Source organism: Chiloscyllium plagiosum, unplaced genomic scaffold (genome assembly GCF_037043375.1).
Source record: "Chiloscyllium plagiosum isolate Xiang-an unplaced genomic scaffold, Cpla_swu_hap1 HiC_scaffold_10, whole genome shotgun sequence".
In the NCBI taxonomy this organism is placed as follows: Eukaryota; Metazoa; Chordata; class Chondrichthyes; order Orectolobiformes; family Hemiscylliidae; genus Chiloscyllium; species Chiloscyllium plagiosum.
Genome location: NW_028270148.1, coordinates 63351411 through 63364327, shown reverse-complemented (window position 1 = coordinate 63364327; position 12917 = coordinate 63351411). Strand labels below are relative to the sequence as shown.

The following is a 12917-nucleotide window of genomic DNA, read 5'->3' as shown; positions in this document are numbered from 1 at the left end:
GCTTGGAGGACCGAATGGTCTGTTCTTGTGTTGTAATTTTTTTTGTTCTTTGTTCAGAGAGTTGGTGTCAACTGAATGGACTGAATGGCCTGCTTCCACATTGTAGGGATTCTATGAATTTAGGCACGAGGTGTCCCCATAAGTGAGCAAGAAGCACAGAGGGCAGGGAAGTTTAGTAGCTTGGGAGGATGAGAACCATTGAATGAACACAATGTGTGCAATAGTAAGTGTTGCAATTCATGAGCCTTGGTCAGATGCCTGTGAAGTGGTGAGTTGGAGTAAGTGCTCACCCCTTGACTGTGTGGAAGCAGTGAGAAGTTGGTGGCTCTCACCTTTGAACAGAGGAGAAGATCATCACCATCCTTCCTATACTGCTGGCTGTTCCTGTCAACTCAGGACACAGCACTAACCCAACTACAACTTGTCCCAGGCTGGCTATTTCTGGTGGCACGGCCAGCTGGTGTAAGGGCTGTCCCTCTTTGACACACTCATCCACCAACTCTTGCATAACCCTCTCCACAAAATAGGGAGCGAGCCACCCTTTCCTCAGGGCCATGTTCACAATGTAATGATTGAGTAGCACAGTGGGAGCACCACTTCCTGAATCTGCAGTGGTGTACAGCTGGCCATAAAGTACAGTGCCAAAGACTTGAACACAGGGAGGTCACAGCGGAATGAGCGCTTTCACCTCTCCAGCTGAGTGATGCCATGGGAAAAGCGTTTAAGAGCCCCATCGCATAGTTAATAAAGTGACGAGCAGAAGATTATGTGAAAAAAGACTTAGAGATGGTGGACACAGCATCAGCAACCTCAACAGAACACTTTAACTGAAAATGAGAAAATTCCACCCCTTCTTTCTGACTGTTCAGCAATCTTTTAAAGCATATTGAACATGAACAGACCTGCAGCCAGTCAGATAGTTAGTAATAGCGTATGGAACATGAAGAAAGGAAATTTTGACCACAAAGAAAATAAACCAAGGTGACAAAGTGCTTTTAACAAAGCCTTTACTGTGATTTGAAACTTGTGGTCATGCTTAAAAACCTTGGGACAGCTTTGTTGAGAAACTGAACATCTGCATTTGCAATTCCTACAACAGCCACACTCCCAGCCCTCATTGTACAAACATAACGACCTGCAACTCTCATGGGGATCAGCAACAGCAGCAACAGCCAGCAAGAAACAGCATGAGCAAGCTAGCAGCAGGTGACTGCCTGACATTGTCTTTGTCAGGCTGTGGGGGATGAGAAGGGAGGGATGGTGATCAGAGAGGTACGAGAGCGAACAGCTATTTCCTTTCCTGTGCAGTGCTGGCAAATGTCACTTCAGCTCTGATAACCCTGGCACTTTTGCAATGTCTGAGTGCAGGCAACCATAAAGGCACAGACCTGCAGGCTGACTAAGCCTGGATTCCAGGAATGGACGGTCAAGAGGAAAATATTGATCTGCAGTTGGCTTATGGAAACCAGTTTGAGCAATTTAAATGGGGAGTCAGTTCCAGATGTTTGCCTTCAATCAGGTTGTGAATTCAAAGAACAGCACACAAATGTCACCCTCCTAAACTGGATAACATAAAGCGCAGGTAATAAAATACCTTGTGTATGCCCGAATTATTGCTTTTATGCAGCATCTTTAGCTGAGTATAACACCCCAAAGAACTTTGCAGACACATAATCTGAATATGGATTCTGAGGTGGTGAGAGGGATGACCAAAAGCATGATCAATGAGGTATACATTAAGAGAAGTTTTACAAAATCTGAGGGAGGTGGAGGGGTGAGGTGTGGGGAGAGTAGTGTCGAGGTGGCTAAAGACACAGCTTCAGTTCCAAAGCAATGCAAAGCAGGGATTCACAGCCAGCTAGTGTTAGAGGAATTAAAATATTGGTAGGGTGGGGTGTAGAATGGAAGATTTGACAGGGATTGGAAGAAGATGTCTATGAAGGGAATTAAAAATGAGGATGAAGTACTGGGAAATGAGGAGCTCACGTAGGTCAATGAGAACAGGGATGACTGGTGAGCAGACAAATAAAGATGGAATGAACTGAAGCTCCTGCCAAAGGGAATTAAAGTGGCAGTGTATTTGAATAGCCAACTTTGGAGGAGGCAGCAGCATGGATATGCATGTCATTGAGAGGCAAGCTATTTAAATATGGACATATACAGTACATACAATGATGAAGATTCATGAGAAACAAGAAGATTGGGAAGCTTTTAATAACGAACAGGATAGAAAGCAATCAGGGCAGAAAAGATGAAATATGAGGGTAAGTTAGCTAGTAAAATAACAGAAGTCTGCAAGAGTTTTTTTTAAATATATGAAAGGTAAGGTGGAGGCAGGAATGGACTTTGGAATACTGGAAAATAAGGCTGGAGAAGTAGCAACAGGCAGAGGAACTGAATAGGTATGTTACATCAGCTTTCACAGTGGAAGGCACCAACAGCATACCAGAATGTCAAGAGATTCAGAGGGCAGAGGTGAGTTACTGACAATTACTAAGGAGAAGGTGCTGGGGAAGCTGTAAGGTCAAAATGTTGATAAATCACCAGACCAGATAGACTACACCCCAGATTTCTGAAGGAGATAGCTGAGGAGATTGTGCAGGCATTGGTGGTGATCTTTCAAGAGTCACTGGAGTCATGGAGAGTTTCAGAGGATTAGAAAATATCTAAGATAACAACCCAGTTTAAGAAAGGACGGAGGCAGAAGATGAAAAATTATAGGCCAGTTCGCCTGACTTCGGTTGTTAGTAAGATTTCCGAGTCCATTGCTAAGGATGAGGTTGCAGAGTACTTGGAATTCCATGGTAAAAATAAGGCTGAGTCAGCATGGCTTTGTCAAGGGGAGGTCTTACCTGACAAATCTGTTAGAATTCTTTGAGAGAATAATGAGCAGGTTAAACAAAGGAGAGCTAATGGACATGATCTATTTGGATTTCCAGAAGGCCTTTGACAGGTGCCACACAGAAGGCTGCTAAGTAAGAGGTGATGGTGTGAGCAATAAGATACTGGCATGGATGGCAGAAGACAGAGAGTTGGGATAAATGGGGCCTTTTTCAGGATGGCAGCTGGTAACTAGTGGAGTTCCACAGGCCTCAGTGTTGGAACCACAACTATTCATGTTAAACATTAACGATCTGGACGAAGAAACTGAAGGCATTACTGCTAAATTTGCAGATGACACAAAGATAAGAGGAGGAATAGGTAGTGTTGAGGAAGTTGGGAGACTGCAGAAGCACTTGGACAGGCTAGGAGAGTGGGCAAAGTGGCAGATGGAATAAAATGTACGAAAGTGTGAGGTTATGCATTTTAGTAAGATGAATACAGGTGTAAACTATTTTCTAAATGGGGAAAAGCTTCAGAAATCTGAAGCACAAAAAGATTTAGGATTCCTAGTTCAGGATTATCCTAAGGTTGCAGTTAGGAAGGCAAATACAATGTTATTACTCATTTCAAACTGAGGTGGAGAGGATTGAGAGTGTCAAGTTCCTAGGAGTGACAATAACCAACAATCTGTCCTGGACTTCCCACGTAGTTGTGACAGTCAAGATGGCATAATAATGCCTCTTCTTCCTCAGGAGGCTAAGGAAATTCAACACATCCATACGGACCAACTTTTACAGATACACCATAGAAAGCATTCTATCTGAGCGCAGAATGGCCTGGTACAGCAACTGCTCTGCCCAGGACTGTAAGAAACTATAGAAAGTTGTGTGCACAGCCCAGGCCATTATGGAAGCCAACCTCCCATCCATGGACTTCATCTACACTTCCTGTTGCCACAGAAAAGCTGCTAACATCATCACAGGCCCCTCCCAACCTCGTCCATCAGGCAGAAGATACAGAAGCTTGAACACATGCACCAGCAGGTTCAAGAACACCTTCTTTCCAGCTGTTATTAGACTGCTGATTGAACTCACTAACTTCAAGTAATGTTGATCTTGTATTGTGCACCTCCAGTGCAGCTGTGACCTTGTATGCCTCAGTCTGTCTAAGAACCCTGTGATCTGTATGTCCTTGTTTGCTATGACCTATCTGTACTGCTCACAACAAAGCTTTTCACTGTACTTAGGTACATGATACTACAATGAATCAAATGAAATCAAAGAATGCTAGAATACAAGAGCAGAGGTGCATTGTGAGCTGTATAAGGCTCTGGTCAGACCCCCATTTAGAATATTGTGAGCAACTTTGATTCCCTTATCCAAGAAAGGATGTGCTGGCTTTGGAAGGGATTCAGGGGAGGTTTACAAGAATGATCCAGGCTTGTCACAAGATCATAGAGTCATAGAGATGTATAGCATGGAAACAGACCCTTCGGTCCAACCCGTCCATGCCGACCAGATATCCCAACCCAATCTAATCCCACCTGCCAGGACCCGGCCCATATCCCTCCAAACCCTTCCTATTCATATACCCATCCAAATGCCTCTTAAATGTTGCAATTGTACCAGACTCCACCAAATCCTCTGGCAGCTCATTCCATACACGTACCACCCTCTACATGAAAAAGTTGCCCCTTAGGTCTCTTTTATATATTTCCCCTCTCACTCTAAATCTATGCCCTGTAGTTCTGGACTCCCCGACCCCAGGGAAAATACTTTGTCTATTTATCCTATCCATGCCCCTCATAATTTTGTAAACCTCTATAAGGTCACCCCTCAGCCTCCGACGCTCCAGGGAAAACAGCCCCAGCCTGTTCGGCCTCTCCCTGTAGCTCAGATCCTCCAACCCTGGCAACATCCTTTTCTGAACCCTTTCAAGTTTCACAACATCTTTCCAATAGGTGTTGCCATATGATATGCAGCTGCAGAATGGATCTGTCATCAATAGAGTTCAGAAGGATGAAGAGGGAATCTCATTGAAATGTACAAAATATTGAGAGGCCTGGAGAAGATGTTTACACCAACTGGAGAAACTAGGACCTGAGGACAAAGCCTTCGAGTGAAGACCTGAGGAGTAATTTCTTCAGCCAGAGGGCAGTGAATCCGAGGAACTCATTGCCACAGAAGGCTGTTGAGGCCAAGTCATTGAGTGTCTTTAAGACAGAAGTGGATAGATTCTTGATTAATAAGGAGATCAGTGTTACAGGGTGAAGGCAGGAGAATAGGCTTGAGAAATTCATCAGCCATGATGAAATGGTGGAGCAGAGCTTATGGGTCAAAGGGCCTAATGTGGCTCCTTTATCTGATAACCTAGATTTTGCATTCAGTTATGAATGAACAGTGCTAACCATACTTTATACAGACAGTTACAAGCAGGGTTTTGTTTCTGTGAACCTTGCACTGCGATTTGTGGATATTGAAGAGACAAAACAGCATAGGACCCTCCATTGGCCATCTGAGCTGAGCAAGCAATGACCCTTATCTTTGACAAAGAAGATGAACCAAAACACACGTATGCTGCAATACTCAAATACACATTCCCCAATTTCACTTTGCAATCATTTTGCCTTCAGAATGATATCAACAATGCACAATACTTTTACTGTTCTGCTTTGTGCTATACTAATGAAAGCATTGGTGCATACATACAAACACAAACACGGAAACAGGGAAGAAATGCTATAACTATACAGTGTACACAGATAGCAACACTAATCCAGATGTATGATGCTAGTACAGATTTATTTTGCCATTCAAAGCTTGTCTGAACTTCTCACAGCTGACCATGTATCACCAGCAGGAGGGACCAACCACAACCCCCCTCTACATCATCACTGTAATTTAAAAGGACCATAAACCACTCATAGATTAGCTTCTGGATGCTAGAGACATTTAAAGCCTCTCAAACTTATACAGAGTGGTGCAGAAGGTGCTGAAGGACTTGGTCCCAATTTTGAGGATTCCCCACAAATTAGTTATGTCCAACACATAATGGGTGGACGGTGGCACAGTGGTTAGCACTGCTGCCTCACAGCGCCAGAGACCCGGGTTCAATTCCCGCCTCAGGTGACTGACTGTGTGGAGTTTGCACATTCTCTACGTGGGTTTCCTCCGGGTGCTCCGGTTTCCTCCTACAGTCCAAAAATGTTCAGGTTAGGTGAATTGGCTGAGCTTAATTGCCCATAGTGTTAGGTGAAGGGGTAAATGTAGGAGAATGGAGTCTGGGTGGATGGCGGGTCGGTGTGGACTTGTTGGGCCGAAGGGCCTGTTTCCACACTGTAACTAATCTAACATCTGACTAGCAGTTTTTATCCACCTTGGAACACTACATGATTGGAAGAACAAGAGAAGGTGACATGCAGCAGATTCACAGCTGGAAGAGGAAGGAGGAGAAGGCAGAGATGGGTTCTCAGATGAGGAATGGTGTGTCAGATGTTTGATTCACCATCAAGATTCTTACTGAAACCTACCGCCTGGAGCTAGACCTCAGGCTTCAAAGCAATGTGAGGACTGCAATATCAATGTGACTGAAACTGTAAACGTTAATGTGTCTGATGCATTCCAGTCTTCTTTTGGCAGAAAGAAGCAGGCAGACTGAGCAGATGTCTTCACAAGAATTACACGTTTCCTCATGCGGCAGGATGCCACTGACTGCACACATCATGTTGTGGATGTCACATGTCAACTCTGATGAACCATGACCCAACGGGATTCTAATCCATTAAAGTCCTGCTTGTGTATGAGCATACATAACAGGGCATGAAGCTAAGTCAAGACTTTATATCCTGGCAGCAGTCATAATGCCTTACTACTGGAATCTCAGCATTTAAGCCCCCAAGACAAACAATCAAGTGGCTATTGGGTGACAGGAGCTAAACATTGACATTGTGGTAAACGGTTACATTGCATAGCCTCTCTGGCTGACCTCTCTGTCTTTGACTTCCTATATTGTTCCAATAAAGTTTACTTCACACTACAGGAATAGTGAAGTCATAGAATCATGAAAGTACAGGGCACAGAAGTCCATTTGACCCATCACAACTTTGCTGGCTCTTAAATGTAACAATTTAATTGGTTCCTGTTCCCTATTCCTTATCCATTGCTCTTTATATATTTATCCAACTTCTTTCGAAAGTTACAATTGAATTGCTTCACTCTATATTTCAGGAAGTGTAATCACTGCATGAAAATAAATCTCCAATTGTTGCTGGTTCTTTTGTCAATATCTCAGGTCTGTGTCCTTTGATTACCAATATTTCTGTCACTTGAGATTGTGTCTCCTTATTTACTCTTTTTAAAACTGCTCATAATTTTGAAAACCACTATCACAAGCTCTTTGAATCTTTACTTTTATATTATTCTTTCATGGAATATGCACAGGATTGGCAAGACTAGCCTTAATTGCCCATTGCTAATTAGCTTTGAACTGCTTGGAAATTGCAGAGGACAGTTAATCCTTAATCACATTGCTGTGGGCTTGAGGTCCCATGAAGACCAGATTGGGTGAGGAGGGCAGATTTCCTTCATTAAAGAACCTCAGTGAACCAAATGGGTTTTTCAACAATGGCTAACAGCTGCCATAGTCACTTTTACTAAGACAAGCTTTATTTTCTGGCTTTTTTTGCTGATGCCACAACTGTCAGCTAATCCAAAAGCACATAAGTACACAATTCTAAATATTACAGCGTCATGTAGGATTCACATAAGATGTCATACACAAGTACCACAATGCACGTGTACACTGAAGTGTATTTTTAACATGGAATTCAGCACTGGAGTATCGGGATGTGAAATAAGGCAACGGGCGCGGGGTGGGTGGGGTGGGGGGGGGCAGGGGATGGGTGGCAGTGAGAATCGAAAGAGGGGGAGAGTGAGGAAGGGGGAGGGTCCCCCATTCCCCACATCCGCCAACTTCACGTTCCAAACTCCATCCATCTCCCAGGTTCCTATTTCCCCCACCTTCAAGTTCTGATCACCCACCATCTCTCCTGAGTTCTGATATTGGGTTTCAATTCCATACTCCCATGCTTCCACCCAGCCATGCTCGCTGATCTCGGGACACATCCCTTGAAATGGTTTGCTTACATTTGAATGGTGTGTGTACTGGTGTCAGCAAACACAACCTTCTTTTCCAGATTCATTTATCAAATTGAAAATTCCCCAATTGTTACGGTGGAATTGAACCCGGACTGTCAGCATGGGCCTTTGGATCAGTTGTCCAGTAGCATTAGCACTATGCCGGCTCTATTACCAACACCTCACCTCCACCCCTCCCCCGCCCCCAAATGAAGAATACTCCCAGCTTCTCCACACTTTGGAAATCATCTCCCCCATTACCATTCAAGCAAATATCCTCTGCATCCTCTCAAAGGCCTTGTCATGTTTTTGAGAGTCAGTACTAAAGTTGAACACTATACTATTACAGAAGTCTAACTAATATTTTTGTGTAGTGCACAATGGGGTATGCCTTTTAGAACTGTGATGAGAAATTTCTTCATCCAAAGAGTGGTGAGCCTGGGGAATTCTATGTCACAAAACACTGAGGCAAAAATATTGAATGTCTTCAAGAAGGAGTTAGATACAGTTCCTAGGACTAAAGGGATCAATAGGCATGGGGAGAAAGCTGGAACAGGGTCCTGGTCATTCTGTTATAACATGTGTTTCGTTAATGTGAATTCACTGTAACGCAATTGATGAATTTGGGATGCTGTTTCTAAAATGCAAACTTTTAAAATGTTTGTTGGATGCAACACGATTACATCACCCACACTTTAAGTGTTGTTTCTACAGCATGATTTTTCTACAACCAGCATTGCACAAGAATCCAATCATTGCTTTACAGAAGAACTGACTGTACTGGATTTGTTGATTAGCTGTGATCATATTGGGTGATGGTGCAGGCTCGAAAGGCTGAATGGCCTACACCTGCTCCTAATTTCTATGTTTCTTGGAATGTAGATCTACCCAAACCATTTTTCCTTGTGCAGCAACCTCTAAACCTCTATAACAATCAGGGGACCAGAACATTGTCACACACACTTGCTAGTTGTCTCGGATGATCACGTTACACATCCTGAAGAGGGAATGGGCCTTAAAGGCTTCATCTTACTTGGGATCTCCTGCACTGCACTTGCCTGCTGGAGCTAATGAAGTCATTGGTAGATGGGATGAGGATCACTCTTAAAGCTGTCATGTAATACTCCTCCCATCACACAGAAAAATATGGTGTGTGCATATTGTGCACATTGTATCCAAAGTTAGTAATTTAATGTTCATATAATCTAGCCTCAGCAGCCATGTGGTATTGTATTCACAGTCACCTTCCTGGTATAGTCATCCACTCATAGATATAGCTGGCTGTTTACCTGTTTCCCGTAATGCCCGAGGTGCTTCTATAGACTCACTGCCTCCGTGCAATCCATCCAGGCTGCTTTGACCAAAAGGAGAGCCTACAAGAAGGTATCACTGAGAAGCTGCTCTCAGTCTAGACTCTGACATCTCCATGATGTTGTTAAAGGACATTAGACATAACATGGGGATGTCCCAGGGCAAGGGAGAATAGTCAAAGAGACGGATGATGTGGGGAGAAGTTTGAAGGGGATTGCTACAGATGAGGGAGTGTAGCAAGAATGGAACTAAATACTGACCAGCAATGTTCTAGCTGTGGTTAGAATTCCATTGAGTATCTCTGTTAAATTCCTTTTTATTTTCTCTCTGTTGAATCCACTCTTGTTATTCCTTTTTAATTTTTAAAATATTTTCATCAGGTGAAGATGTTGAAGAATTACGTCACAGATGCAACTAGATCAATCTGAACCCAGTCAGATGAGGTTGTCAAACAGGTCAGTATCCACCAGAAAAACAGCTCTGAATTGTGGGAATGTTTCCCTGTAAATGGGACAGACTGTGTAGGCAATTGGACCAAAATGTGTAAGGACTTGGCACAGATTTTTATTAACCATAAACATGGTTTGTAAATTTATGTTTACACCACATATGCTATTGTTTATTTGCATACTTAATACCGGTTTCATCTATCTGTTCTACCTTCTATCTGTTCTCCCTCTTCTATATTTTGCCCCAGAAGCAATTCTGTCAAAATTCACGTTTATATAAATACAGTGACTCATGACTATTAAGTTAGAAGCTTCAACACATTCAGAAAATGAGTTAAATATTTTTAAAATATCTCCTTCCCTGATCCCCAGCTGGAGTCCTGATTTGCAACACTGCAAGAAAGATTCAAAAATCATGAGACACTCAGCAATCGTTACAGATAAGATATTGTCAAGTGGTAAACGGCAAAGAGTAAACTGTGATCCTGCTGTACAACCATTCCTGAGAGGATATCGATGAAACCAAAAAGCTTGTTCCTTTCCCTGATGCATTTATCTTCCCTCTGACTAAAGGTAAATCAGTTTATAGAAGTAAGGGGAAAAAAAGAACAAGAATTTAGTTGCTAACCAGCCCATATATATTTTCCTTGAATTTAAATTGGCAAGAATATTAAGCCAAGTTGCTATATTGTGGAATTGTTTGTTTTTATTATTTGTTCATAGGATGTTAAGGCAGCACATATTGCTCATCCCGGTTGCTAAAGCCAGCACATTGCTGTGGATGTGGAGTCACATATAGGCCAGGTCAGTTAAGGACAGCAGATTTTCCTCCTTAAAAACTGTTAGGCGGAAAACTATTAATGGTTCAGATGGGATGATATGCCAATGACCAGTGGTTACATGTTTTACATCAGGTGAACCTTTTATAGAATTCAAATTTCCCCATCAGTCATGGCAAACCTATGACCCAAGAACATTAGAGGTTCCAGATTACTGGTGCAGTGACATGCCCACTTCACCATCACTGATTCACAGACAGGTAGGGGCATGAATGGGAAACCACTGGCTAAGGAACACTCACTCACATCTTCTATCATACTGGAAATCAAAAATGCGCAAAGGAGAAGAAAACATCTACGATCACAGTCGGAGTGAGCAGGGTGAGTGTCAAGCTGTGAGTGAGAGGGCCACAGGACCCACCAACATGAGGGCATTTAAAGAGAAGGAATATCACACACCAACCCGTGCACTGTCCCGAACACAAACCTGTGGCATCCCTAATCCTGAGACATCCTCATGCATTGCCCCCTGTTTGCTACACACCTCCCTGATGCAGACACCGCTATCCAACTCATTCACGCATCAACAGTTCTGGATGTATAGACTCAGGAAAGAATAGAGTTGTTGTACAATGGGGGCTGGGGTGGGGTAATCATGTCAGTAACACCTATTGTCCACATACAGGTAGCCCCCCACCATCCGAAGTAGAGCATTCCCAGGAAATCTTTCGCAGGCCGAAAATGGTGTTAAGCAAAGGTGCATATGGGAAAAAGTATTGCTGTTTCTCGTAAAAGCAAAAATCCTCTTCGGATTTGCAAAAACAGGTACTAATGTAGCTCTTTTGTAAAAGTGAAATTGCGTAAAGTGAATGTTTGAAAAGCAGAGGATATCTGTATACATTGATCCTCTTGCTTCTGAATACTATAGCAAGCTCTCACCACAGCCATCGATCCATGGTACATTTTATACGGCAATGAAATTTTGTCTTATGTTGGAACAATAACCTTTGGAGCTACACAGAGAGACAAAAAGAAAGATGTAAGGTCATTGTAGAGCCATTTATTTTAAAAGTGCCAAATAACATACAATGCATTGCTGCCCATGCTGCTGAATGGCCTCAATGTGATGTCTTTTTCTATTCCCTCTCACTGTGTCTGAAGGACACTGTCTAGTTTTGCAGCTGGAATAGAGGAAGCCTGCTCAGCAGTGAAGCCCATTGGTCTTTGAGGTTTAATTCAATGATCTTGGGGGCTGCTTGTGTCAAGATGGGGTCAGGCATGCCAGGAGTCTTCTTGCAAGATGCAAGTGGACTTTGCTCAGCATGATTTCCAAATGTTGGTGGGGGTTAGGAAGGTTGTGAGTGAAGGGCTCAGCCACTTGTTGAGTGTCCTGAATGGAGATATCTGAAGGGGCTGTGTGTGGTTCTTCCTCCAAATGAGTACCTGCTGGCACTGCCCTGCCTCCTGGTGAGGAACAGACATCTGGAGTGCTCGCCAATCCCTGTCCCTCTGTTGCTGTGCCTTTGGTCTGAGGGGCAATGGTTGCAACACTGGGATGCAGGTATGTATACCTCTCCAGCAGGCTCTGATGGAGCTGGGCCTGTATCTCCATGGTGACCACCAGTCCGACAATGGAGACATGACTCACTGCACTGCTACAGCTTCTGGGCAATGAGGGCCATTCTCTCCCACATCCCTGCCCCCTGCTGCTTTTCCTCCCTGTACCTGTGGGCAAAGTCCATGGTTGCAGACACCACCAGATCCTCTGCTACCTGGACCTAAGAAGGTGCCTTGTCTCTAAAAATCCTCTGAGTGTTAGCAATCTGCAGTGTTTCTTCCTCAGCTATTTTCAGAGCTCTGAGGTACATAGGAACAATGAAATTAGGAGCGGGAGTAGTCAATTCAACTCTTCACACCTGCTCCAGCATTTAACATGATCATGACTGATCTTATTCTGGTGTCTACCATTTGCTCCCTACAGTCCTTTATTTCACTTTTCATCAGAGACATATCTATTTTGTTCTTGAATCAGTTGATTGATTCTGCCTCTAATGCACTCTGAGGCAGTTCCACAGATTCACAAACCTCAGAGATAATTAGTTTCTCCTCATCTCAGTTTTTAACCTACCTCTTCTCACTCTTTGTCTACGAGCTCATGTTCAAGACTGCCTCACAAGGGGGAACATCTGTTCAACGTTCACTTTGTCAATCCCTTTTATATACCTCAATCAGATCAGAGAATCCCAAGAGTGTGGAAGAGCAGGCCATTTATCCCATCAAGTGCAGATCAACCCTTCAAAAGACCATCCCACCCAGACCAACTCCCCACCCTATAACCCCGCATTTCTCTTAGCCAATCCACCTAGCTGCACGTTTTGGACTGTGGGAGAAAACTGGAGGAAACCCATGCAGACACCAGG

The 12917-nt window shown here is 43.5% G+C and overlaps 1 long non-coding RNA gene across 6 annotated transcripts in view; it reads left to right on the top strand.

Moving 5' to 3' along the window:
• LOC122553226 (uncharacterized) overlaps positions 1-12917 on the top strand; it is a 60156-nt gene that overhangs the window by 31776 nt on the left and 15463 nt on the right. For 3 of the 6 annotated variants that reach the window (XR_015758457.1, XR_015758456.1, XR_015758458.1), the window contains exon 2: positions 9650-9724. This is a non-coding gene — a long non-coding RNA (uncharacterized LOC122553226). Of the gene's footprint in view, positions 1-9649; positions 9725-10090; positions 10289-10463; positions 10523-11182; positions 11323-12917 lie in introns of those variants that run through there. The other 3 variants (XR_015758455.1, XR_015758454.1, XR_015758459.1) reach the window with 2 other exon arrangements.